At 37.3% G+C, this 26499-nt stretch overlaps 1 protein-coding gene across 5 annotated transcripts in view; it reads right to left on the reverse strand.

Moving 5' to 3' along the window:
* LOC129775903 (myosin-VIIa) overlaps nucleotides 1–23528 on the reverse strand; it is an 84786-nt gene extending 61258 nt beyond the window's left edge. The window contains exons 1-2 of one of the 5 annotated variants that reach the window (XM_055781128.1): nucleotides 23477–23528; nucleotides 15518–15853 (exon numbers count right to left, since the gene is read on the reverse strand). The gene's annotated coding sequence lies outside the window, so the exon portion shown is untranslated. Of the gene's footprint in view, nucleotides 1–15517; nucleotides 16269–23476 lie in introns of those variants that run through there. The other 4 variants (XM_055781130.1, XM_055781129.1, XM_055781127.1 and 1 more) reach the window with 4 other exon arrangements.
* Nucleotides 23529–26499: the final 2971 nt, after the last annotated feature.

Genomic DNA, 26499 nt, shown 5'->3' on the forward strand with positions numbered 1-26499 from the left:
AGCGTGTACGAGTAGAATTGACATCTTTAATTCGTTACATTGTTCACTTGTTTTATTATTTCCACTAAATGTGTGTCGGATAAAAACATAGGTAGGAATATTTTCTCTCAATTTGTGTGTTCGGAGTCAAAATCATTCCATTAACTGAAGAGATATTAACCTTCAAAATCATGCACTTTTTCCACCCGAAACATTGGAATAGGCCCGTATATTGAAAGGTTAGAAGTAATCCCACGTCAAAAAAAAAGTGTTTGAGACTGCCTTTTTTTGTTAATACGGCCGCCAGTTCGTCAAAAAAACATGTTTATGACTTGTCCGAAGTTTATGCGATACCGGCATATTTACTAATTCAGACAGAATCTGTTCGATTCTATTGCTACTAATAACCAGTAGAGCTGGAATCGTGTACGCCATGGCACAACTTTTTTTTTAACCCCCTCACCACATGTAACTAATTATGAATGTTTTGTTTCCGGACACACTGCGAACTTAGAATAAGAACATTTATTAAAGGCATCAATTCACACATAAAAATATAAAACACATAAAAGTACAACATTAGTAGTAATGTTGCAGTAAAACATGAAAAAGATGTTATTGGAAAAACAATTTCCCGGTAAAAGTGCGAATCTTCCGATATTTAGATGAACTATTAAGGATTGTATGGGCTATTCAAATATATTTGGAAAAAATACGGTCATAAAGGGTGTGTCACATCAAATTGCATCATGGAAAAACGCTGTAGAAATTTAATTTTTAGGAATTATATCTTCAGCTTTCGCTTATAATCAGTTAAGAGTGTATAGATCACGTTGGCCATGCTTCACTGTAAATTTTTCGTAAATTTGGAAAAATGTCGTCGAACGAAAAAGAGCGTCGTGAATTAATCCTGTGCACTCATTTCGAGAATCCGGAGTTGTCACATCGGGACATCGGTAAGATGCTGGGAATCGTCCAATTCACTGTCAGCAGAGTACTAAAACGATACTTCGAGAACCTAACCATCGACCGGAAGGTGAAGAACGGCAAAAATGGATGCTCCGTCAGTGAAAAAGATCACAAGCGCGTAGTTAAGCAGTTTAGACGTGATCCGAGAAGTTCGGTCCGGGATGTCGCCAATAAGCTGAATTTGTCAAGTTCATTCGTCCAGCGGACCAAGTAGCGGGAGGGCCTGCGTACATACAAGGTTCAGAAGGCTCCTAACCGCGACGAAAGGCAAAACATGGTGGGGAAGACGCGAGCCCGGAAGCTGTACACCGAAATGCTGACGAAGCCGCATTGCCTGGTAATGGACGACGAAACCTACGTCAAAGCGGACTTTCGTTAGCTGCCGGGCCTGTTGTTCTTCTCCGGAGAGGACAAATTCAGCGTTCCGGAGGAGATTCGCAAGCAGAAACTATCCAAGTTTGCCAAAAAGTACATGGTGTGGCAAGCGATCTGCTCTTGCGGAAAGCGGAGCGCCCCCTTCGTGATGACCGGCACGGTAAACGGGCAGGTTTACCTTAAGGAGTGCCTACAGAAGCGCTTACTACCACTATTGAAGCAGCACGAGGGCCCGACCATCTTCTGGCCGGATCTCGCTGCGTGCCACTATTCAAAGGACGAGTTGGAGTGGTACGAAGCCAACGGGATCACCTTCGTGCCAAAGGAAATGAACCCGCCCAACGCGCCGGAGCTTCGCCCAATAGAGAAATATTGGGCGATTATGAAGCAGCCCCTCCGGAAGAACCCAAAAGTTGTCAAATCGGAGGCGGACTTCAAGAGAAAATGGATTTCTGTTAAAAAAAAACTACAACCTGACGTTGTACAGAACCTTATGGACGGGGTGAAGAGGAAGGTGCGAGCATAAGGGCTTGGGCTCGAAGTATGAATAAAAAGAAAATACCAAAAGTTGTTTAATAGTTTTTATTTTACTGTCTAAAATTTTCAAAAGGATCGGTCTACTGGGTGAATTTCTACAGCGTTTTTTCCGTGATGCAATTTGATGTGACACACCCTTTAGGAAAAAATGAATTTATATATTATAGATGAAGAATCGAACTGATTCCGAACGAACCGATTGCGAGCGAATCAGCCAAATGCATTAAAAGTCACTATAATAGAGGAAAAAATGAAAATAAAAAAATAACGATATTGTCAGTCACAAGAAAAATGCTTCTAACGCGTGGCTTATTATTTCGATTAATGTATGCGCATTTTAGAATTTTAGATTGGTTTCATCATTGCTATTATATAAGATTATCTGTTTATAGGAATGAAAAATCGGAGGAAGCTGAGACAAAAATTCATGTATTGGATGAACAGATTATCTTCTAGTGGGAAAGTTTGACTAGTTTGACTTACTGCGTGTAAGTGTTATCGTGATAACCATTACCGAATTGTTTGTGAAAATTGAAAGATGTCATTGTGCAATTTTTTTTCTCTAGTTGAACTATCATTCAACATATTCTTTGGTGGAACCCTGGATTGAGCTTCAGCAGAAAATATGAAAAATTGCACAAATAAAGTTAAGAAGTACCATTTCTTTCCCAAGTAATTAAAATAAAAATAAAATCCATACAAAAATGTCCTCTCTAATCTAACGATATCAGTGCCAAGCCCTTAACAACTGTGAGGCTGCCTATGATTTTTGGGTCCCAAAGAACGAATTCACTTGAGAAAATGGTTAGCGACTGAGGCGTTCATCAAGGTGAACTGGTTTGTCGATCCCTACTCCATGTTTTGGTTTGGTTATTCGTTCCTATTCAACATTCGCCAATGGCAAACACTTATCAGAATCAGACGAGATGAGATAACGACCGATCGATTAACATTTCTGTAGGTACGGTTTTATTAATAAGGGTTTTTATGTACATTTACGAATATCGATACAAATAAAAACCAGAGAATGTCGAGTTTTTCGTGTTATTGTTGGATATGAATACTTATCTGACTTTTTACAACAGATTAATTTTAAGAATAGAAAGTATTAATAACTAATGGTCTCGGATTCTTTCTACACTCAACTGGTACAACCCTTTTGTGGTTCAATTTAGTTCAGATAGCACTCGTTCTTCTAGGGCCAGCATTTGGAGTACAGGACAGACTCGATCATATAAACTTTCCGATTTCTTTTCACTGTATATACTCGAGTCAAAACAAATTTGTTTTTATACATATATTGTTGTCAGAAAGCATTTCATTTTCGACAGAAAACATATCAGTTCGTGCCTTGAAGCGTCAGATAGGCAAATAATGTCATATGTCCCCCAACGCTTTGAAATGTTTGTATGAATGGAAGTAAACATATCTTTTTTTTTTCTTTTTTCATCTTTTTTGGGATTGCACCCAAAAAAAAGTCCAAACAACGTCAACGGGAATCGAACCAAGGCCGGCTGGAATGCAAGACTCTTACACGATCACGCTATCCACATATCTAATGTTGCTGCTGGGGAGGAGTGTGATAATATTACATCTCATTTCAAATTGAAGTTGGAATGTGTTTTCTAATTTTACTCCTAGAAAACACTTTCCAGCATAAAGGAGATCTATATCCATCTTGGTTTGGGCCGTGGCCATGTAATGCGTGCTTATTTGAAACGTGTCTCTTGTTTCGCTCGCTCGTATTAATATATTGCAGTACCATATATATTATTCAAATGCTTACCAGTATTTGTGAGTCATGGCATTTTCTGTCATTTTTACGCTCATTCAATGTAATAAATCGAGATGACAAAACATGAGCTAAAAATCTATTTTGGGAATATAAAAGAAGAATTTCGTCCCTCTTTAGTCATAGATTATCTTTCTCACATGAAAAATCTGAATTCTTTCAGGAGGTGATATAAGATCATATTTAATGAAAAAACTCCTTCTACGCATATGTTCGAATTTTAACAATGACAGAGTCATTAAACTTTTTCTCTGTTTCGGGTTCTGTTTGCTCTAAATTGTCTCAATTAAAAAAATACGCTGCGTAGGAATATTTTGTTGCTCCCATTTTAAGATGAGAATATGTAATAGCGAATACAGTTGTGAAACATCCAAATTAGTGGATTAAAGTAACATTTTAGAGGTGAAAAACTTAAAAGTTAGTGGTTTTTAAAATGCTATTTTCAATTTTATTCGAAAAATACCTAATAACCTTTTATGTTTCTATCAACTAAATTTAAGCTCTCTAACCACTCTACAATTCGTTTTTTAACAGCCAACTCCTATCTTTCGTAACTTCGCTGCAACATCATATTAAACAATTCCTGGTGAATCTTCAACTAGAATCTACCAAAATGACGATTCTTCACTGTACTCCCTGTAGCCACTGTAGCCAATTACCTTTCACTTTAAACGTTGAAATATTTCATTTTCGCTTGAAATAAGTCATATTTCAAATATAAAATAAATATTGTCCTCAAAGTCCTACGTCAAGTTCCCATCCGTACCTCTAGGCCCAGAAACTTGTACTTTTTTTTTAAATTTGGCTTTGACCAAACATTATAATGTCTTAATGTTTTTGAAATACAAATTTTTGTCAATTATTTGAAAATAAAATTTGGACCCTTTCAAAACGTCGTTTAGATTTTTTGTATATTTCAAATATGCAAAATTGCTTAAATGGCCAATAGTTCTCAAAGTTTCACTGCAATGTGAGATTGTGCTGCCAACGGTCAGTCGATTTGGCATGCAATTCCTCTATTGGTAAAAATTAGTAAAAAATTTCGCGGACTAAACTTATCTTTAGTCACAACACCTAATAAGCAAAACTTGCTGTCTAGTCCAAAAAACCGGTCAGTATCGAACACATAGCCGTGCGATATAACCTGGTAACCGTCAACTATAACAGCGTGTGTTATACACACACACGTTTTGTGAACCCCAAAAATGTCCACGAAAATCCGCCACTTGTAAAAGGTTTTACCTCCACTCCCACCTGCGTCATCTACCCACTCAATAATACCCATTGTGCGGATTACGCCTTTCGTCTTCTTCCTGCAGCTGAAAATGCATTTCGTTGACCAAAGAGAAAAGTGAGTTGTCTTGTCTGATGTGACCGCATACACCTGTCTGTTTTCCTGTGGCAATATCTACGAGATTGGAACGAGGGACGCATAATAAGAAACGGCATTCCTTGAATTCTCGAATGCTGATGCGGCTTTCGACCGTCTCATGTTTATTTTTAGGCTCGTCGATCGTTGACGTCATTGATTCGAATTCATTTCTTTTGAATTTAATACACCAATTCGAAATCTATTTCTCTTCAGTGTTGGTGTTATATACGCGAAGGATAACAGCATCACCATATATGAGATGAAACGAACAGGTTGAGATCATTTGTCGCTGCATTCATGCATTTCACCCAATGATGGTTGCAAGGTTCGAACCGAAGATGAATAGACAATAAATGAGATAATTATGGAGGCTACGGCGTCGTGAATTTTGTTTCGCCAATATACTTTTTCTCACCGGCTAAAAAAAAATCAACCAAAAAATGAAATGAAAACCAAAAACGAGTGAAATGCAAGGCTACTAAAGTATTGATTGTTTTGAGTGACAAAGAAAAGTTTTCTATTCTGAACAGACCGATGAAATAAAGATTTTTCAATTGTGATAAGCCTTAATTAGACATGAGTTGTCATCGTTGAAGTGCAAATAACTTGAAATTAAATGTGATTTTTTCCACGTTTTTGATAATTTTATAATTGGGAAGCATCAAACAAGTTTTTTTCAGAAACCGGAGACAAAGCCATGTTATTTCATGCAATGTTCTACACATCGCTCTAACAGGACGAAACCTAGTTGTGTTTGCCAGGAAAATTTATTTATTATCAGCCCGTTTCGAATTTTAAGATGGCTAGCAGACTTCAAAGATATTTAGAATTTTCAGGATATTTTCAAAACTGTTTTTCCCATCACGTGTATTTCCTCCTAGTATAAAATTTTATGAACCATTGTTTTATTTTCAGATACTGAAATGGCTGTATTTTGATCGTTTCTCAGCAGATTTTGGCTCTACGAGTAACAGTAAAAAATAGTAATTCCTAATTTTAAGAAAATAGTCTCTGAATATCATAAGAATGTAAATAAAACTTCATACTACGGACAATACAAACGTTGAATAAATACAACTTTTGGCATAACATCCGGAACATTTCCGGTATTCGCTGACCACCCTAAGGTCAGAATCAGGCTAGCATCATGGTAGTGCCAGCATTTCCACGATTTGTTCCATCGGTAAATGGCTCAACGAGATATTTAAGTCATCGTAAGAGTTCACTGATGACTCTTGAGAATAGTTTCAAAGGGAAAAAAGTCGGGACAGCTGGTTGCGACGGAATGGACCCCTAGTGAAGCGCTAAGCACCGTCCATTACAAGACGACGTCGCAGAGTTCGGCAGCGTCTTGACTCGTAATTGACCTCTACGAAACGTTTATGCTTACCGATTATGTGCTTTCTAGTGGAAACTGTTGGAGACACAGCCTTCGGGTATAACTTATCAAATGTTCAATCTAACCCAGCGGTACTCAACCTTTTTTTTCAGAGGGGCCACCAACACGTGTCAGTCATGGTGTCGCGGGCCGCAAAAAAAATAAGGAAGTATGGTGTCCAAGCCAAGCCAGAAATTCAAGAATGTAACTCGTTAGTATAAACTTTTTGTAGCACTAACAAGGACTGATGAATGAATTCATTTACTGAGTGAGCATTTCGCGAAGCAATAGAACGTCAATTTGTGCAGATTTCCAAGTAAAATCTCAGAATGAACATGTACTGTAGACAGCTCGTTGTCAAGAGCGACACTGTACACGGAAATACTGAATATTCAAGTAGTTTCCAGTAGCAATTGTTAGCAAAATAACATTTCCTCCCAAAAACAACGTCCAAAGAATGCGGCAATAGATAATCCGAATCGAATCGGCGCCAAAGCAACCGTTGCGAAACAAATTTTCACATTCAGATCTCCACTGAAGAACGCAGCTCATTTACAGCATTTGTATAATATACATTCGATAGCAATATAACAGCAATATGAGAGAGCATTAACCCTTTTCACATGCTTTGCCACATTCACGGCCCAGACCGAGAAGGATACAGGTTCATGTTTATGATCTCCTCTTTATTCTACCACCAATAGCTACGTATATGGCGTAGTCATGTAAAACAGCCCTACATTGCATTACCACATCGATTTCCATGTGGACGGTTTGAAAACCTACGTGGTAATGTGGAAAAATCGACGACATGCACCAACCATATTGACTTCGATGGACTTTCAAGCATATTTATAAATGTTTGTTATTTTGACAGGTTTTCGAAACTAGTTTGAAAAATGTTTAGCTATGGGAAATCATTTTTGGGTCAATAAGTAACAAACATCACTCCTACACCTTTTATATTTCGAAAGTGATTGGCGTACCACTTCGTTCGTTTGGCAAAGAGATATTAACGATCAACTCCTTGCACCCCAAACTTAACGCTCTCGTTTTCGAAATTTGAATCTTACCACCCAGTACAGATGCAGAAATGATGTGGTGCACAAATACAGCAGCACTTTCTACCAGACGGCATGAAAATCGAAACGGTTTCTCCACCGAACAAAATTGCACCACTTTTTGCGATATCTATCGTCCGTTCTTCCTTTGTAAACAGTCTCGACATCAGCATTGAGAAAGATGTCTGCTAGCAGGAGAAAGTCGGTAACTTGAACAATAATGATCATGGTTTTAATTGTAAAGACTTTAAAATTTATCAGCTCATTCACCTGTAGCCTTGAAAAATGCCAATTTGGATACTAAACTAAGCTCTCGGCCTTGAGAAATATCATTTGGAAAATCTCGCTGCCGTCTTGCCGCTAGCCTTAACTGGATGACTGATGAATCATAAAAGCTGTGAAATGGCGAATAGCTTGTTTATATTCAATAAATTGAAAAAAAGCGGAGCTTATATTGAAATACTAGAGAAAACACATTGTCGGTAGTACGAACGCGATATTTGCTATTTATATTTCATGAAATCGTTTTCTGATATGGCACCATTATTGAAAGACGTAGTCCTACGTAAAAAGATAATTATTTCTTAGGTTCTCGTTATTGTTACACACACAAAAATAGTTCAAAACAATGTAACACCAAATGGGCCTACCAGAAGAGCTCGCCGGGCCACATGTGGACCGCGGGCCGCAGGTTGAGTATAGCTGATCTAACCCCATAGCCACATATGAAAAATACAAGACTTGTCAAAATACTCAGAAATACAAACAGACGCTAGCCACTCGACCACAGCCGGATATTCGGCTCTTTATTTGCGGATACCAAACTGAGACGAACTGCATGTGTGCATGGAGCAAATAAAGAATCACATATATACTCCTGTATATGTGATTCTTTACACATTTTTTACATAAAAATAATGAACTATGATAAAATTTTCTGCATAGAATGAATATCCCTTAATAGAGTATCAAGTTCTCTGCAAGGAATATTGAACAGATCTTTTCCTGTTAAGGATTTTCTATTTTATAGGATTTTATACAGTGATGAAATGTTCGTTGGTATATTGAAATAATTTTAATAATAGTTAAGTAAGAATAACTACTACGAATTCAAATAAGCACAGAACATTAATCAATATCAATATTGAAAAATTGTCTACAGGGATGATAATCTGAGAGAGGGTACAGGTAGGCCAACCACACACGGGTCAATTGAAACTCAACCTCAAGTAGTCCTTACCTCAGTTGTCAAACTTGAGCTCAACTTCAATCCGAAATTATGAATAAAAAAATAACTTTTCTGTTTATGCAATCAATGTAATTAGAAATCACATTTCGTTCACTAGTGGTGAAACAATGTTGAACGAAAATTGTATTATAAGATAATATCATATCATAATAACCAGATTTTTAGGAATACCAGAAAAAATATTCAATAAAAAATCAGATTATGGTCAGCACTAGGTGTTTATTATATGGTCGGTGTTAAATCCGACCGGACCATGTGACATTTTAATTATATCAAGAAAAACGAACTTGAAATTTTGTGCTATAAGACGTTTTTGTTGATCAATCAAATCAATTTCAATACGTTATTCCTGCTGTACGCGTGATTTTCCAAATCTGATAAATGTGATATGTAGATTACGAAATCGATGGGGTGTACCCGTGGCCGAGTGGTTAGCATCTCACATTATCATGTCGGGTGTTCGGGTTCTATTCCCGTTCTGGCCGGGGGATTTTTTCGTCAAAGAAATTTCCTTCGACTTGCACTGTAGTCACGCGTATTCTAGAGCTTGCCCCTCGGAATACTTTCAAGATGTGTTATTTGGCTTAAGAAATCTCAACTAAGTATTTATAAATGACGCTAGTTAATGCATACGTTGAGACGGCAAAAGTTCCACAGGGAACGTTAACGCCATTCAAGAAAAAGAAGATTACGAAATGCTTAACGTAATGCAATCAATAACTAGAAAAACTCGATCTGACTTAGCACCGACCATATAATACCAAGTAAAAATGTTTGAATGAATATTTTTCGATTTAGAACTGCCTCCGGTCCAGCCAATCTAATGGAGAGTAATTTGTCTCATAAACACTAATGTCGACACCGTACATTTAACATAGCGGATTGATCACTAAACTTTTTTTTAATGACTCCATTGAATGAACCAGAGTTGCCAGTTAATATCTTTGCACGGTTTTTCAATGTGTAGCACAGTTATTTAAAACTGAAAATCTCAATAATACCACGTATCTTCGCACATGAAAAATACAAGGAAACTGTTTTTTTTATCCCATTTATATTATTTATTTATTAGGCTCATTGGCATTTTAGCTGCAACAGAGCCGGGTTTTAATCGTGTACATGTACATATGTTATGTTTCTATAAATTGTATATTACACAGTAGTTAGTAGTACCCATTTAGGCGTTAAGTTTTCTGTTCCATTACATTATGGTAAATTACACAGTAGTAGCCATTTAGGCGTAAGGGTATTCTTTCTGTTCTTCCATTGTTCAGCAGACCGGACAGCGAAGACAGTTGATATTGATCATTGTTGGGTTATTTATAGAAAAGCAGCCCGATGTGTCTTGCAGAGCAGAGCAGTTGTATGGATGAATCGATCTTATTTCGACCGTGGATCGTTCTCCATCGTTGATGATTGTTGCGTGGACGTAGTTATTCTATAATAACACAAAGATGGTCAATTGAGGGCCCATAGTTTGAGCTCACGATCGATCGCTTCGTAAGCGAACGCGTAACCAGGTGGCCACGAAGACCCCCCAAGGAAACTGTTATAGTGAATTAAAAATATTATTTTTGCTTGAAAGAGATATTCTTGTTCGGCAATGGAATATATTTCAGATTTTTTCATTCATTTTTTTTAATATATCGATTCATGTCGGAATTCATATTCATAGGATTCATTCTGATGTCATTGAAGTTTAAACGAATCTAAAGCATGTAAACAATAAAACACATTTAACTCTTTGCGGTCGTATATCTGCTCTCACCACAACAAGGAATCATAGTAAATAATTTGTTCAACTATGTAATAGTTTACACTTTTCTAAACGAATTTTGATGTCTGGTAAACCTGTCCACAAATTAAGCTTCTATGAATAATAGGTAACGGTAATCGGTTTAAATAAAAGATTATAAGCGTGGAAAGATAGGAGGTTAGAGGTTATGTAATATATAAATTGACTACAGAAATAGACAAAAAAAAAACTTATAAAATTAGATGATTCGTTAGAAAAATGCGTAAATATGCCTTTCGATCAAATGATATGTTATATGAGTATGAATATGTTCCATGAGTTGATTAACACTACACCTACCGATGTTTCGTGTATACCTATTCCTACCACAGCGGGTCAAGAGACCCTTCATGAATAGTTAGTGAACGATCATTACGATTTATATAGTTTTGTTGAGAAACTTGTTGAGACATACCATATATCTCCTGCATATTACAACATTTTTAAGATAACAATTGTTAGCAAAATAATGAGATTACAATTTTTGACACGCAAAATAGCACTGTAGCGTGGAATGGTTACTATTAGCTCGCTTGGATAGTCAGCAATACAGTTAATTCTAATCATTCACTATTCATTCATCAATACAACAAAATATATAAAGTAATAGCAAAAATGTGTAATGCAATGGTTTTGTATCACAACCACATATACAAATCTTTCTGATATCAAAGGAATGTTTGCACGGGTGACCCGTTGCGGTAGTTAGGGCAGATTACATGTATTTCTCAATAAAAAAATAACAAGAGAGGAGTGAACACTGAAAAATACATTCGATGTATGTTTTATAAAAAGTGGTGTAGGCAAATTATGTTGTGACAATGTAATTTGAAAGAAAATTTTAACTAAACGCTTAAAATTGGTCATTTGACCCCTCGTGGTAGGTTTAGTGTTAATATGTATAGGCAAATAGGAATATGTGCTCGTAATGCATTTATTTTGAATTTGGTTTTCGAAAATTCTCCAAGTATTTTTCAAATTAAAATATTGAACTTTGAATTCAAACACGACAATGTTCCTTTATAACGACTAATTGAGTTTTGATTTCAATTATTTTAGTTATTATAGTAAAATTTATTGGAAAAAATATTTAATACTAAACAATATATACTGTTCGACATGAACTCAATAATTGTTATATAAAACTATTGAATACACTGTAATTTACTAACAGGGATAGCTTATCAAACAACATAACATCTATTGTCATCAATACGAAAGTGTAGTAAAACACAAACGCATAACGAATACACATTTCTATTTGCCTACACATATAAAACGATCCATGCAACATATTTTATCTTTTGTAAACACATCTTTTAACTGATAATTGAATTATTGAAATGAATTGATTATGAAAATTTCACAATTTTTTTTTACAAAAAATTATAACATATTAGGTTGCTTCCAATAGGTTGTATCAACCTTGTCATCTTGCTGCCTCGTGGACTCCCACTTGATCCCATATCCCATAAGCTTCCGTCAAGTTGAGGTTGAGTTTCAATAGTCCCGTTTCCGAGCGGCTTCATTCACCACAAATCAAATTAAACGGAGCAAAAGAGACTAAACTGAATTTAACCTTATACGCGAAGCTTACGACGCCTTTTGAGACAGTTTCAACGAAGTGGTAAATGAAAATGATAGTCAGCGTCGCGTTCATGAAAAAAATCCCCTTGCTAACAAAATCGACTGTTATGCGGATAGCATAATTAATATTAACTTAATTATGCAAAAAAAATATGGTTTATCTTGTGTTAAGGAGGGACCCTTGTCTGGAAGGTCGAAAAATAATGAATTTTAGTGATTTTTTTCGGATGATAGGAATAAAGTAAAGTGTTTGGGTATTTTGATTATTATTTAAGGAATTGGAATTTTTTGATTGCACGAATAATGTTTATTACGCTGTTGACAGCTGGATGCGTAGATGCTGTCTTAAAATTGGTACCTTGCTGGCGGTGTCGGTTCTGAAGCAACGGAGGTGTTGCAGACCGAATTCCAATCAACATTTTGAAACTTTAGGACAATACCTAAAACGTTACATGGGGATTTTTGAAAATTCGAAAAATTGCCAAAATGGCGACCATTTTTGTTGAAAATGAGTTATTTTTCATGAAAAATCACTGTTTAGAAGTTCATAAAACATCATAAAAATGAGATATCAAAAAACGGCTATATAACGCTTTAGATAATTTACTTTTACATGCTGATAAAAAAATTCAGTCGAATAGATCCTTAGATCTCGATACAACCAGTTGAAAAAACATGGTTTTCAGAGAAACGCGTTCAAAAATTCGTACAGCAATTTTATATCCCTTGAGGTGACCTCATACTGTTGTATGTACCTTTCCAACGAAATCAAATATCTAAAAATGCTTTTAGGACAAAATTTCTGAGGAGATAGGCTTCCCAAAAATGCAATAAAAACAACTTCGATTTTTAAGATTTTCCAGACCGGGGTCCCCCCTAATGAGAAATTATGGATTTTTTCTAATATTCGGTATCCGGCTGGATAACAAATATTGGCCGGATAAGCCGGCTACCCGATAACCATTTCATCTTGTAGTCTGTATCACATCTGTATACAGATACATCCGTATCTGTATAAACATATTTGCTGCATAGGTTGTTTTATTAGTATGAACAAATAATACTCAAACCTCAAATTACTAGTTTGTTTGACGATGCATTGCTGAACTTATAATGCATACAATTCGTTGATAAAGCGTTGTAATCAAACGTTGAGAATCCAAGATTGTTTTATTATTGTTGAGCCGATTTTGAAGCATAGTATTTATGTTATTAGTGGCTGAGTGGTTAGCGTCACACCTAACATGCCGGGGGTTCGGGTTCGATTCCCGTTCAGATTGGGGGAATTTTTCGTCAAATAAATTCCATCCAACTTGCACTGTGCTCACGCGTATTCTAGAGCTTGCCACTTAGAATGCATTCAAAGATTGTTATTTGGCATAGAAACCTCGACTAAGTACTAATGAAAAAATGACACAAATAATACTACGTTGAGACGGCGAAGTTCCTCTAGGAGCATAGGTGCCATTTAAGAAGAAGAAAGAGAAGAAGTTTATGCTGTTACAATAAAATTGCCTGACGATTGCTTTGATTCATGTAGGATGGGAGAAAAATCTGGGATGTTTTATTCTATCTTCATTTATGTCACTTCATTAGTGATTTCAAAAAACGATATTATAAAACAATCAGAAAATCTTGACCTATCCGTACTTTGACAAAAATCTGTAATCTGTACTATACACCCACTAACAATTACCCTTCCATGATAATCACAGGGGAATCACGCTATAGCCTTCTGGTCGAGAATACATCGAAAATACAAACATTCCTTCCCTTCCTCTGATGACTGACCCCTTCGCCGACATCCCTATTGACTATTTAAAGTTCGAATCTCCGAAACTTTCACAATGATTCGCTGGTTCAGGTCAATCAAGAAGAGCAATTACGAAATGTACAGTCTATAACAACTCAAGCGGAAAATCTGTAATCTTCACTATACAAAATCTATACCTTCCCATACCAATCCATACCAATACTAACACTAAAAGTGTCGTGGGCAATTCAAGCTTGCTGTTTATGCTTACAGCACCAATAACATGTTGAATAACTTGAAGGAATCATTTGTTATTATCAGTATCTTCGAATGTACAGTATGAAGTTCTCTTCAATTCAAACCTTGATGTTATTTTATCATTCAAAACACGCAGTCCAAGCCCTTATTCAATCGAAATTTAGAGATTGTTTGTATATATCTCCGAAACTCTCATTATGATTATATTGAATCATTGTCAGACACACTTCATGTTTAAAATATTTCGTTCACTAACATAAAATTTGATGCTCTATTACATAGGATATTTATTCCATTGTTGATAGAGTATGTGAATCATAATCGATGGATAATTCGACCGGTTTTATTGTCTTTCAGTCCAGTTGTTTACCATATATACTTTTTTTTATCGGATTCATCGGGTAAATGTTTGAATTTGACTTTTACAACATATCAATTATACAGTTTTAATACAACAAAAATATTTATTTTTTAAAATATTTTATTTGGGCATATGCAATAAGTTGAATTGAGAATGAATTCAGAAAACTTTTCATACTGAGCTATTCACACCTAATAACATTGCAAAAACTTCGTTCAATGTGTCATCCCTGCAATAAACAGTAGAAGGGCAGACACATAAAACATAAACTCCGAATAGAGAGAGAAAAAATACTAGAAACTAGACGTCAGTTATGGCTTTCCATGCGTACGAAACCTTGTCTGTGGATTCCTGTTTACATGAACCGTACTGTAATATGACATGGTCACGTTCATAATCCGGCACCATTTGCTGCTCGAAAGGCTATCTACTTCCTTCCACCGCCGTGAACGTGCTTGTTGTTCAAAACTTGTAATCATAATTCCGTGACAATTTTCGGACACTTACGCCGCTCGGTTGTTTACATATTGAAAAATTCCCATTTTTCTGTACCCAGTAGATATGGAATAAATTTGCCCGAGTCAGCGGTGCGTGAAAAAAAACTCTCTTCGGCGAGAACCAACGAAGTGACACATAAGCCACGCACTGCACCACACCCACGGCAGCAGGTGATCTATTCCACAGGTGCGAACCAAAGCCCGACAATATAATGAGCGCCAGTCTTCCTTCCCGAGTCTGGCTAACTGCAGAAGCGTAAAATAATGTAGCAGAGAAAAACGTTCCACGTATGTGTCTGGCTGGTCCGGTTCCAATCGGTTGATGGAACGACGTCGAAGTTAGGCTGAAATTCCAACCGTAAACAAGAGGCAGTATCTTCTCAAGGGTTTTTTTTATTTCGAAACACACTCTGAATGCGTGTCTCAACTGTGAACAGGTCCGAATGTGTGCAGGAAGAATACGGTTCAGCAGTATATGGAATTTATAAATTCAATTTAGCCGAGTGCCGGAGCAAATTTGTGCGGATCCACTAGTTTTCGCAGTGCAAACTTACCGATTGAGTGGATGACTGCGCACGGTTCGGGTTTGTTCCGCTTAGTTCCCTTGATGAACACCAGACGATGGGAGCGGCACCTTCCGAGAGAGAGAAAAAATGGGCCGAATTCCACAACTTTCGAAGGGGACACTGGGATACGCGTGATTGTAATCCAATTTTTCAGTATTCCATCAGAATTGTCAAGGGTTAAATCACTGCCTTTTAGGTGACTGCCTCAGCTTCTTTCAGATCTTTTTATTACTTTTTCACTTTTTTTGTGCTGACTCGAGGTATCTTGACTTTCTACACTTAACTCTTTCTCCACCTCTTATGTTTCACTGTTGAACTTTATTTCTGAAGATAAAATGCCGTTAATTACACTCACACACACTCAAAGCAGAAAAAAACTGGTATAGAAAATATTTTTTTCCCAACGATCATATATTTTTCCTATTCCATTGGCCACGATCACTTTGGCTATCATCACACACTCACGTTGTCACTTTTCCACCGTTCGACTAGAATCTGCAGTTTCGTCAATTGCGCTGGCGATCACACAAAATGTAACCCCCTTTTTCCACTCAGCTTCGGGGGAAAATGGGGTGAACCAACACTGTTCTTGTGAATGTGCCGCAGCTAAAGGCGAACAGCTCCACTATCGATATTCAACTTCTTTGGGAGCAGCAGCAGCAGGAAGTAATGCATTCATCCGGCCTACGTGTACGCAACGCAGCAACGTTAAACTCAGACTGGTTGCACTGGCAGCCACTGAACTCCACCGAAGTATCGCAGTAAACCACACCAATCTTATGCTCTCGCTCTCGAGGGCGCAAGTTTTCACTACCACAAACGCGACGCCGAAGCTTTCGTCACCTCACCTCAGGGCCAGACGCTGCTATATGCTGCGAGATGTGAGCTTTTTAGCTGTACTGAGGGACAGGTTGGTTTAATTGATCAACCAGAATGTGTTGCGAAAATCGCTAGTGAACGTTACGAAAACAGTATCGTTGAATATGTGGACATCTCTAATGAACAAAGTATATTGACGTAGGATTACGTATTTCGGGTAAATATTGTGGGTTCCAATTGAAACAAGAAAATCGATCGCATCATGGAAAATGTCCAATTTCAAACGCTTATTGCTTATTGCTTGTCCAAAGAATGATCATGATTTGTGTTCGGTTTTAGAAATCACCGTTTTTGAACGAAAAAAATTGAATTCTCAAGTAGATGTTGCATTTCTCATTGCTTGAGTTTACTGTCATCATATTGATCGTTCATAATTTAGGCTTTCTTAAGATCATTGCCTTTTCTTGGGCATTTTAGAAGTGTTCATCTCATCACACTCAACACAGAGAGAATTGTTTATATCGATATTGTAGCGAAATTAAGAAAGATTTGACACCCAACAAAAAACAAATTGTAGAGCGTATAGATGACTTTAATTTGATTGATAGAAACAATCATGTTTAATATAAATTTTTAGGATAAAATGATTAATAACACATAAAAAAATCCTAACTCTCAAGTTTCCGCTCCCAAAATGTTATTTAAATCCACTAAATTAAATGTATATCCTGTACTAAATTTTGTCATCTTTCAAATGGAAGCAACAGAATCGTCTTTCGTAGCGTACTTTTGAATGTAGAGCCAGCTCGAGTCCGAAAAAAAGTTCTATAACTCTGCCATTGTTGAAATTCGAACAAATGCGTAGAAGGATTTTTTTCATCAAATATGATCACCTCCTAAGAGATTTTAAATAAATTTATTTTTTTATCTGAGAATGGTGTTTTCTGACTTTAAGGGAATGAATCACAATTTAGATTCTTCTTTTAAATTCAAATAACGAAAAATATATGCATAAAAAACGAATAAAAAAAATTTGGTTTTTTGACTCGATTATATGCAGCGCATGTGCTCCCTTGGCCGAGTGGTTAGCGTCATAACTAATATGCCGGGTGTCCGGGTTCGATTCCCGTTCTGGTCGGGGGAATTTTTCGTCAAAGAAATTTCCTCCGACTTGCACTGTGATCACGCGTATTCTAGAACTTGCCACTCAGAATGCATTCAAGGCGTGTTATTTGACATAGAAATCTCAACTAAGTACTAATAAAAATGACGCAAGTAATACTACGTTGAGACGGCGAAGTTCCTCTATGAACGTTAGTGCCATTGAAGAAGAAGAAGATATGCAGCGTGGCGCATAAGTCACGCAACCGATATGCACAAAAATACCTCTGACATATCGGATGCCAATGAATGTATGGAAAAAAATCGACCATAAAAAAAGTTGCCCTATACAAAATGTTCACCACCTCGACAAAACACCCTATGCCGAATTTCAGCTCAATCGGACTTAAGGGAGAGTGGCGCAAAGCGGTCAAAGTTTGAGTTTTTTGAAAATCGAAAAATCACCCAAGGGGGGAGGAAAAGGAAATCGGGGTTTTCGAAAAAAAAAATTTTGATGCCAAATGTCTAACAATTACATGAAACCTCGAGATCTAGTGTCATATCAAAAAAATTTGTTTGTCAGAAATCGGCATTCTGGGTTTTGGGTGCCAATAAAAATAGTTATCTCGATTTTTCATTCGGAACTTGCTACGGAATGTTGATTTGCACGATAATATACCCTATGCATAATATTAGCTCATTCGGACTTCATTGACTGATGTCACAAACGTTAAAATTTGAGTTTTTTTGAAAAACAAAAAATCACTGGAAATCACGGTTTTTAAGAAAAAATTTTGATGTCAGATGTCTTAAAATTGGATGATTTTTCGATTTTCAAAAAACTCAAACCTTGACCGTTTGCGTCACTTTCCATTAAGTGAAATCCGAGACTGTATATAATCGAGTCCGCGCTGTAGTTAATTGATTTCCCATCAAATCAATCGAGATAGATTATTTCGAAAAAAGATAAATTATATTGGATACGTCCTTATATCAGTCGTAATTAAAATTGATCTTTTAAAAATGAATATTGTTATTTTGAATAGTTGCAACAAGATTTTAAAAATTTAGAAGGGTGGTGTCCAAGACTATTGTTTTATACTCCGTTTTATCCACTCAATATTTTTTTTCGAAAAATAACAAAACTTATTTTTATTCCTGAACTATTTGGTCAGCCTAGAAATATTATTTATAACAATAATAATGTTAATAGATAATTCATAATGCCGTAGGACCTTACAACTGAGGTTTCGACAGGGTATAGAAATTGAACAAACATTTTTATTATTATGAAATTGGTCATATTTCGAGAACGGTTGGTCCTAGGATACAACGTTATATATAGTTTTTCATGAAGAATCACATGTAGGTTTCATTTCACCTTGGTTTATTCGGCTTTGAGAGATTGCCAAGTTGGTTTACAAATAGTATACAATCAATTTGAACTACATTCTGAAATCATCTAAGGAACAAATTGTTCTCAGAATAAATGATCAAAAGTTCGTTAGAATTGAGATCGTTCTTATGAATTTCTTTGGTTATCATTCCAAAAACACGAAACTAATTATTTGGTTTGTTCGATTGGGATGACTTCTTTTTTTCTTATTACACAGTTAAACAAGCGAAATCAGCAACCAGGAATGACGTATCAAATTACATCTCATTCCTATCATATGTACGAGTTCTAACTGCTCGAACATTGTGTTTCAGATGGTCGTGCGAGATAGCTGATGCTTGATAATCCAACAACCGGTGTTCGAAGCCTATCGGAGCAGTTTCTTAAATTCTCGTAACTATCAATCACCACTCATTTTCAACATTTATATTTCACTCCCACTGTAAGCCAATTCAATAGTTTTTAATTCTACAAACATAAATATTCTCATATATAGGCATGGTGATTCGTGTGGTTATTATAAATGTAATGATAACCTCACAAATATTTTCCGACGTTTGTTTTTTGTAGATCTCTAATAAATCGTATATTAACTCCGCCTGTGAATGACGGATCCCAATAATAAAGGGTGTGTCACATCAAATTGCATCACGGAAAAAACGCTGTAGAAATTTTATTTTTAGGAACTATATCTTCAGCTTTCGCTTATAATCAGATAAGAGTGTGAAGATCACGTTGGCCATGCTTCACTGTCAATTTTTCGTAAATTTGGAAAAATGTCGAACGTAAAAGAGCGTCGTGAATTAATCCTGTACACTCATTTCGAGAATCCGGAGTTGTCACATCGGGACATCGGTAAGATGCTGGGAATCGTCCAATCCACGGTCAGCAGAGTACTAAAACGATAACTCGAGTACCTAACCATCGACCGGAAGGTGAAGAACGGCAAAAATGGATGCTCCGTCAGTGAAAAAGATCACAAGCGCGTAGTTAAGCAGTTTAGACGTGATCCGAGAAGTTCGGTCCGGGATGTCGCCAATAAGCTGAATTTGTCAAGTTCATTCGTCCAGCGGACCAAGCAGCGGGAGGGCCTGCGTACATACAAGGTTCAGAAGGCTCCTAACCGCGACGAAAGGCAAAACATGGTGGGGAAGACGCGAGCCCGGAAGCTGTACACCGAAATGCTGACGAAGCCGCATTGCCTGGTAATGGACGACGAAACCTACGTCAAAGCGGACTTTCGTCAGCTGCCGGGCGCTTGTGGATGTCCAGTCATGCTCCTCTTCCATCCTCAATACTCCGACACGTTGTGAGTCGCTAGAGGTTGATAGTGACGAATGTAGCGTCACTACAAAAACTGAATCTAAAGTTGTAGATTCAGTCGAGGTCCACTCTTCGTGGAAAAAGAACCTCACCAAGGGTCAGAGAAGAAAACTGAAGAACTTGGTCGCACCTGGGATTCCTTCAAAGGAAGCTCAGCTGAAAGCACTGAGTCAGGATCGGAGCTACCTAGTAGTGATGAAAAACTGATTCCTAAAAAATCGAAGCAAAATCTCTGCCCCCGACAAAGAGCGGGGCAGAATGAGCAGAAAAAAAGTTGTACATAACACTCTTCAAAACAATACCACAACAACCACTATCGAATCTGGAATGTCCTTCAAAGAAGCCTTAGAGCAGATCAAAGTTGGTATTCTCCCGGAGAACTATCCCAACACTGAACTGACTACAGCTCAACTAGATTCTATTCAGAATGCTCTACTCACTGCAATAGAGCAACAAAGAAATGAACCGGTGAAACTGCTCATATAAGTCGGGTTATCTAATCCTTTCTTGTAAAGACCATCAAACTTCGGAATGGTTGAAGAAAGTGGTTCCCATGGTAACCCTAGAGGATAACATAAAACTGGTTGCTCTAGACGCAAGAAATATTCCGCGTCCAGAGATTCTTCATGCCTTTATTCCACAAAGTGCAACATACAGCGACGAGAGACTCAAAAGCCTCATTGAGAGCCAAAACGAGAATCTCTCCACCGATAAATGGCGAAAACTCAAGAGATCCAATCCCAATGAAATCCACGCGGACTGGACGCTAACAGTCGACGAAGCTTCAATGCGTCAACTTGTTAGCAACCACTTCAAAATAAACTTCCGATTTGGCGAAACTAAGCTGAGGAAAACTGATCCAAAGCAGCGCCAAACAACAACTCAAAAGAAGTCCAGTGTGCTCGAAGGAGATCTGCTGTCAAGAAACGAGAAACTTCATAACTCCAAAAACCCAGGTAATCTGAAGTCTTCAGAGCCCAGTGACTCCATACTTGAGGAGCCACAAAATGCTCGAAAAGTCATCAGCAGGGTTTCTGATAAATCGAAGTTTCCTCGAGAAATTTCTCCGAAAACAAGGAACTTGACAATCTGACTGTTCCTGGCCCAAGTGGTTCAAACTTAAAAGCAATCGCAAAAAGGGTAGGAACTTCAACTACGTCAAGTGAAAAAGGTGAGTTTCTTCAAACCCCCCATCACGCCAGATCCAAAACGAGCATGAACAATGGAACAAGCAAAAAACCTGACCATAATTTCAACAAAACAGATGGGGCTCTGATTTTCCCAAATAAACCTCCGGATCGGTCAACCCAACCTAATGCAGAACACTAAAGTTTTGCAAATAAACCTCCATCACGCTAAAGCAGCGTCGAGCGTGTTATACAGGAGGTTTACAAAAGACGCTGTGGATCTAGCTCTTATCCAAGAGCTTTGGGTTCACAAAGGAAGAATACTAAGTATTCAAACAGGTTCATGTAGGTTGTTTTACGATGACAAGCTTGACTCTCCAAGAGCTGCTGTCTTAGTAAATGCAAACATAAAATGCTTTCTTATTACAGAGTTCACTCAAAGGGACATCAGAGGCAATCAGAGTGGAAGTACCAACCGCCAAAGGAAGATCCGACATCGTAATTGCGTCGGCTTACTTTCCTGGCGACGTTCCTGAGGTTCCCCCACGAGAGGTAGCGGCGTTTGTGAACTACTGTAGGGAAATCAACAAGGACTTCATCATCGGATGTGATGCCAACGCTCATCACACAATGTTTGCCCACATACCGACATTAACTACCGAGGTGAGTGTCTTTTAGAATTTTTCTCGTCAAACAACATAGATATTGCTAACAAAGAAAATGAACCAACATTCATAAACGCAATCAGACACGAAGTCTTAGACCTAACGCTGTGTAGCCCGGTTATTCTTGACAAGATTCATAACTGGCACGTTTCCGAAGAGGCGTCTTTTTCTGATCATAGACACATTATTTTTGAATGGGATGGTGGCATGACAGTTCAGCGAGAATACCGAGATCCCAAAAAAAAACAACTGGAATCGGTATTCCCTTGAACTCGAGTCAAAAATTCTAAACTCAAAAAAACGGTCGATTCAGCAGCTTGAATCAGCTTCACGCAGGGGTTCACACCCAACAGGGAAAAAAAGAAAAAAAAAATGCGGTGACACAACATTCCTGTGACTTGTTTTCAAAATTAAGATCTATTTATTGAAGGGATCGGGTTTTCGGCAATCCTAAACTATATGGAAGATATTGAGTGTACATCTCCTTCTTGAACGGTACTAAGATCCCAGGGAATACCGCCTTCTCGAAGTAATATTATTTGCATTATTTCTACATGCAAGTTAAAATGATTTTCTTCGACACTGACAACAGTGAGTTACAACAAAGCTCCCACCAAAACATGTTTAATTTGCTTAACACCCCAACTTGTTCATGGGAACCACGTTGACGAATATCTAACTTACGAACACAAGGACAGTCTCTACAAACTCGAAAGATGACCGGATCAGTTCAATAAAGCATTGGTCAAAGATCAAAGCTGAGGATTAGGAGATTCATTCATCCCGGTAACTTGTGTAATAAGAACTCATAGATTGAACTTTATTTGTATTTTGAAGTTATCAACTGTTAAAACGTATAAACTGAGTAACATTAAAATATATTTACTATTTCTAGTTCATTGAAAATCGCCGTAAATTTCTTCATCATAATAATCTGAGAACTAAGAAATAAAAATATCACACCAGTTTTCAGCGGCACCCACCGAGCATATGTGTTTATCAAAACATCTATGCTACGAGGAAAAGTTCTGCGCCGAGATCCGCATGAAAGCTTTCAACAAACAGCACGCCAATGTGTTCGTATGCCATCCTAAAACCCAAACAGGTGCACCTGTTTGCGTATGAATGAGTGAGGGAATGAATGAATGAACAAATATCAATCACACGAACAACCACGCAGGTACCCGTTCTGCTAGCACTACACTAAATACAATAACGACGAGAGAGCACAGGTATTTTCACTACGACACTTCCCCTTTTTCGCTTCAAACGTCAAAAAGATAGTGGTAATAAGGTTCATTTTTTTTGCTTCACGCTTGAGAGATAGCTGTCAATTCACATCCGGCCGTAAAATGCAACGAGAACGAAATAGATGAAAAACCCATTGAAGCACAATCATGGCTCAAAATCACACAACACTGCACCGCACACTGAACGATTTGCGTGATAATTTTTATGCACAAATGCCAATAATAGGCTCGGTTCAGTTGAGCTAATTAGTGAAGAAAACACCAACCGATGAACGAACGATGTGAAGACACCCCACTTGTGTTCTCAAAGAGTTGCGCTGGACTGATTGAGTTAGCACTGGCGAAGGGATGTCATTGGCCGGCTCGTTGTGTCAGAGTATACTGTGGTAAAATTAAGTTATGCTCTATGAGAGAGCTTTTTCACACCTGTACTGCTACCAGCAACTCTGAGGTATCATCACCTGTTGCTTTCATACGAGCAGCGCACTCTGTCTGTGGACACTCTGCAGTGTGCACGACTCTTATAAGAAAATGATATTGAGAAAACAAGTATTTTTTTGTAAAGTAAATTTATGATTAAAAGAATGAACAATTCTCGCTTATCTAACTTTTTTTTTTCTCTTTATTCCATCCAAAGAGAGTTGTACACAGTACACTTCGTACGGGGTCGGAGTTTGTTCGACCTTTGTGGATTTGTGCTGCCCATAGCACAGTGGGGAATCGCTGACCATCAGGCAAACAATTTAAAATGCCTCAGCCGTTTCGTAATATTTTTCCTTTCTTGCTATAATGTGCTTGAATCTCACATTTGAGCACAATATTATCAAATCTGATTTTTTATGACTTTTAAGTGGAGGTTGGTCATGGGGTCATGTGACCATGCTGCAGCTGTTAAAGAATCTGCCGGATGTGATTCAGTGGAGGCAGCGAGTGGAGGTTTTGCAGAAGAGGCAGACGGAGTTGGTCCAAAAGAGTCTGATGAAGAGTTCGGATGTTTTGATGATGGACGTGAATTGGATGAGAATGATGGTCCAAGGCTGGAAGACAACGCAGTATCCGACGACCACATCGGGAAAGACACCCTCCTTCCTGGCATCAGGAGTACGATATGGAATATGCGGCATACGCTCCAAGTGCCGTGAACTACGTGCAGGATGTTCTGATGTCGCTGGCGGAGGCCCAGCAACGGGACGATTGGTATGGATGGAAACAGTCAGTCAGTTATAGAACTTTTAGTACAGGTTATAGTTGTGAAACATCTAAATAAGTGGATTTAAATAACATCTTCTTCTTATGGGAGGCGATCTGGCGTAGTGGTAACATCCATGCCTCTCACGCATGTCACGAGTTCAATTCTCACTCCCGACATTCTTCCAAAAATGGAAGTAAAAAGTGACGAATCAGCCAAATGAGTTGAAAATCACTATAATACAGATAAAAAAAAAATCTTCTTCTTCTTCTTATATGGCACTAACGTCCCTAGAGGAACTCCGCCGTCTCAACGTAGTATTACTTGCGTCATTTTCATTAGTACTTAGTTGAGATTTCTATGCCAAATAACACGCCTTGAATGCATTCTGAGTGGCAAGCTCTAGAATACGCGTGACCACAGTGCAAGTCAGAGGAAATTTCTTTGAAGAAAAATTTCCCCGACCAGAACGGGAATCGAACCCGAACCCCCGGCATGTTAGGTTTGACGCTAACCACTCGGCCACGGGAGCACAAATTTAAATAACATATTGGAAGTGAAAAACTTCGGAATTAGTAATTTTTAATGTGTTATTATTAATTTTGTTCTAAAAAGTCATAATTAATATTGTTGTTTCTATTAATTAAAAGCTCTCTAACCACTCTTCAATTTGTTCTTTGACACCCAACTTCTATCTATCTTAATTTCGCTGCAAATGCATACAATTCCTGGTGAAAACACAAGTAAAATCTTCAAAAATCACAATTTTTACCCCACTGTACACATGGTAGCCACTTAAATTTCACCTGAACGTTGAATAATTACATTTTTCCTTGAAATAAGTCATGTTTGAAATGCAAAAAAAAAATTTCAAACTGTATATAATCGAGTCCGAAATTGTATATAATCGAATCACATATAATCGAGTCTGTATATAATCGAGTCTGTGTATAATAGAGTCCGACCTGTAATAGCATTGCAATAGATTGTGAGGGAGTGTCCAACTCGATTGGTACAAACACACCATGAATCATGAGATCATCATGAAATGTCTGAGCATAAAGCACCCAAAATTGAATAATTGTTTTATATGTTCTTGTCATATGTTCTAGAAAACGTAATCCTGCGATGAAACGTCTCAATGTTTTTTTAGATAGTATTTTCAGACATTTAAAAAACTTTCAAAGTAAATTAATTTTCACGACAGTATGTGTGCACTTTCATATTTTACATTCTCTATGCTTTAGTGAGAAAAAGATAAACATTGTTATTTATTTATTATAACGCTAACAAATAACACAGACGTTGCATCCGAATGTTCGCTATATGTGAATATTGAAAACAACTGATTCTCATTTAAATAGATTCGGAGGCTATTATTCATAAAATATTTGAGATGGGAAAATATTATTAACATCAAGCCGTAGCTATTATTGGGGCGTTATTATTAAAAAATCTGTAAAATCTGTATGAAAAAAAACAAAAAAACTGTATTCTGTATCTACAGATTCTTGGTGCCAAAAAGTCGAAAAAATCTGTAGAAATACAGATTATTTTGTAGATATATAGGGCTGGGAAAAACGAAATGTCGTATTTCTGATCGAAATTTGACACTTTATTTAACATACTTAAAATTATCCAATTTAAGTCAAATATGCGCCGTTTTGTTCGCAAAATTGTTGCCATTTAGAAGGCAACTTCTTCAACGAATTGAGGAAATTGACGTATCAAACCGTTAAGGGATCCCATCATTGAGAACATTCTGATTGAAAAATGCAATTGACGTTATTGTTCTACCGTTATGAGCGGTAGAACAATGTTTAGGAACAGCACAATCGGTTTAGTCATAGGATCGTTTAAATGAGTCAATACACGATTGGCGGATTGATAATGATCATACTTAATTTGGAACGAAAAGAATAGTTTAAGCTCTTCAAATCGCTCAAGATTTCGCTTAACAACTGCCTCCAATGAAAGCCATCTCGTTGCGTGGCATTCAACATTTTAATAAATCAAGGAATCTATGTATGCACTTAAAATTGAATTTAAAAAAAAACTGTAATTCTGTATATACGGATTCTGTATCTGAAAGTTGGCGAA

The sequence above is a fragment of the Toxorhynchites rutilus genome, chromosome 3 (assembly GCF_029784135.1).
Source record: "Toxorhynchites rutilus septentrionalis strain SRP chromosome 3, ASM2978413v1, whole genome shotgun sequence".
Lineage (NCBI taxonomy): Eukaryota > Metazoa > Arthropoda > Insecta > Diptera > Culicidae > Toxorhynchites > Toxorhynchites rutilus.